Source organism: Formica exsecta, unplaced genomic scaffold (genome assembly GCF_003651465.1).
Source record: "Formica exsecta isolate Colony F162 unplaced genomic scaffold, ASM365146v1 scaffold72, whole genome shotgun sequence".
NCBI classification, from domain to species: Eukaryota; Metazoa; Arthropoda; class Insecta; order Hymenoptera; family Formicidae; genus Formica; species Formica exsecta.
In genome coordinates, this window is record NW_021853485.1 from 4441861 (window position 1) to 4445149 (window position 3289).

Below are 3289 nucleotides of genomic sequence, written 5' to 3' on the forward strand. Positions count from 1 at the left end.
CAGGAATCATGGGAGTTAGGTGAAGTCCTCTAATGTGCCCATCACGGATTCCGTTTCGTCGCGACAAAGAAGGAAGGGAATCCATTGATATTCATTCTCGGCCGAAAGAGCAAATCGATAATCGTTTAAAGAACGCAATTATAAATAATAACAAGCGTCGGCGGTGGTTCAAGAGTGGAAAAAATGCGAACTCGCATTGCATTGTTATTTAAGATATTGTGATGCACTTTGCGTACATCACTTAATCTTATCGTTCGAGTTGATAGAAATGAAATTGTCTTATTTTCAGAATTAACGCGTAAACATTTTTTTACAGAGATTGATCAGAACATACATATTAATTTTCTACTAGCGTCAGAAAATGTACACGAAATAGAAAGAGCTTATTTTGGCAAGTGTCAGGTAAGATGCTCCGGTTTGATATTTTTCCGAGAATTAGTCGTGGAATGAGCAGATTATAATAAACATTTCCATGCAAAAAAATGTACGCACATATAAGGGTAAAAAGAGATTATTAGATATAAAAGATAAATTCCTGTATTTTATGTATAACACTCATTTCTCTCTTTCTCTCTTTCTTTTATAAAGAGAGAAAGATAAAATGAGTATTCACCGTAAGAGTACCAATTTGGACTATATTCATGTAAAAAATATGCTTTCGAGGAGATTTTTGCATCTCTAGAGCCGTAGAGGAAATTTCTTGAAAGAAACACGACATTTTTCTCAGAATGTATCTTCTTAAACTGTTATTTTTAAACAGATTTGCGAATGCGAGAGAGTAAATCCTACGGATACACAATGCTTCTCCTTTCGATCCGTAAATTTCCCCGTTACTTACGTAAATACCAAGCATCGCACACACACACACAACACGTATCCTTTACTTTGCGCTTAACTTCGTGAACCAGTTCGCCCCGTAATCCCTCGGGAGCGTACAGGAAGGTCGGCGCAGGACAGGTCGGGTTCACTATACGAAGGAAATTCCCGCGAGCACGGCTCTCGCATGTAGAATACCGAACGATAATTAGGTATCGATTTCCACGTACCGCGAGAGTGTGTCGACGATAATCGACTTCGTCTATCTCAGCTGTTTGACCCTGCCGTCGTCGACTATATATCTGGTATATATCGCACATCGTACTCTTCTACCCGGTACTCGTGAATTCCTAACCCAGTTCCATTGATCGCAGCAAAGTGCCTCGACGACGAGAACGCGCGCGCGCGACTTATATGACAAATTGAAGGGTCTCTTTCCTATAAAAATAGCCATTCAAAGCAAAGTTTTCACATTGAACGCGATCTCTCGTAATGGAAAGTTTTTCCAGGGAGCGATTTTTACAAGGCAAATGGCGTCTTTAAAATGAAAAACATATATAACAACAGGGTTCGTCGGCTAATTTAAATTCTGGTAAACTCATCTCAGAGTGAGAGAGATAGAGTGAGAAAGAGAAATTCTTGTTCCGAAAGATTGGATTATTAAAATTGACAGGAAATCGATAGTGGATTTGATATCTGATTGTGATTGATCGACTAAAAATCCTTTCATCCAAAAAATGTAGTATATGAATTACATTTACATCAATCAGCTAATGGAGAGAGATGAATTGTCTATGTATGCATGTGTGTGTATGTATGTGATAGAAGAACCGAAAAATTAAAAAAACTGGTAGTGCAAAAGATGATGTTTCTTATAAAAATAAAATAATTATAAATATATAGAACACGCATACATATTGCAAAAATAATATAGTCTTCTTAACGTAGTTTTTTTTTCAGCTTTCGCTTTCTCATATGCTGTTATGCGTATTCTTTCTTTGAACTTTCATATTTTATCTTTATAGGCGGTTTTTCTTCTTATCTTAGAAGTTTTTCATGAAAAAAATTCTCTATAGAAAATTTTAGCATTAAAAGTTACAACTAGTTTTTAAAACAAACGATGCACTTTGAAGATGTATGTTCAAATGAGATGCCCGACTACATTATCGATATATATATTTTTTTGGTCAAATCTGCAGTAATAAAGTGTCTAATAATTTTACACGAATACTGTATAAATACACTTGACATAAAAACGGAAGTACGTTAATATCGTTTTTCTACTGCACGCTATCGCTTTCTTCCTTCTTTAGGAAAAATCCTTAAAATAATTCTTTTCATATCACACTTTCGAATTTTTGTGCGCGAGCGTCGCCTATAATATTTTCTCTCTCAGAGTAGACGGTACATATCGATGGATCGTGTAATAATGTCGACTTCGCGGTGCGAAATGTTCTGTATCTCGGCCGGATGGTGCAGCATGAACATAGGACAAGGATTCAGACCTCGCGAGGCGTACGGGAAAGAAGCCATCCGTTAAAGTTTATATTCCACACTCGACGCTTCTTTCCCGGCACCACCGGAACTGCGGTGTTCTTGACGATATACGTACGGTCGCCATAAGTCACGTACTGTACCGAGAGAGAGGGAGGGAGAGAGAGAGAGAGAGAGAGAGAGAGAGCGCAACCCAACTACATATTTTCCACCTCGTGTATTTCAGAACTCGTTCGTTCCTTTTTTTTGGACGAGGGCACAGATAAAGCGATCGAATGAGAGGATCTTTAACGTTTAACGAAATATCCTATATCTCTGTTGCAAAATGTTCTATCATATCTTCGTTGTTTGTATGACAGATGAGGAATACAAAATATTGTTGCATAAAATTTTGTAGTTTTGAATAATTCATCAATCATTTAAGATAGTACAAGTGAAAATATATAACGTAAGGCGAAAAAAATGTTATTAATAATTAATAATAATTCATTAATAACTAATAATTTTTAATTATTAATTAATTCAAAACACACAGTGGACGAGAAACCTTTTTATATAACAAAATTTTAAATCTTTATTATATGACGCAAAATATCTGTGTTTTTTTTTCTAAAATATTTCTATTACAATTTCGTAAATTTGCCTGGCTCGTTGATTATTCAAGATTCGGGTTATTAATTATTGAAGCAGCAATAGGGTAAATGCATTAGTGATAATTATCTATTATATTGTGATAATAATTATGTCTTTATTAATAATGGACGCTACTATTAAACGATCAAAAGATCAGGAATTGTATTGGAACTGTAAAATCACATGAAACTTTTTGTGAAACTCTTTTTCATATACTTCGAGAGATTTTATTCGCATTTTGTCGCGATTTATCCGCTTGTCGGAAAGAAAATCGAACTTTTTCTTTGTCGGTCGTTCTAACGGACTGTCTCCGGAAGAGGACAATGGAACGTAAATTCCCCTCACT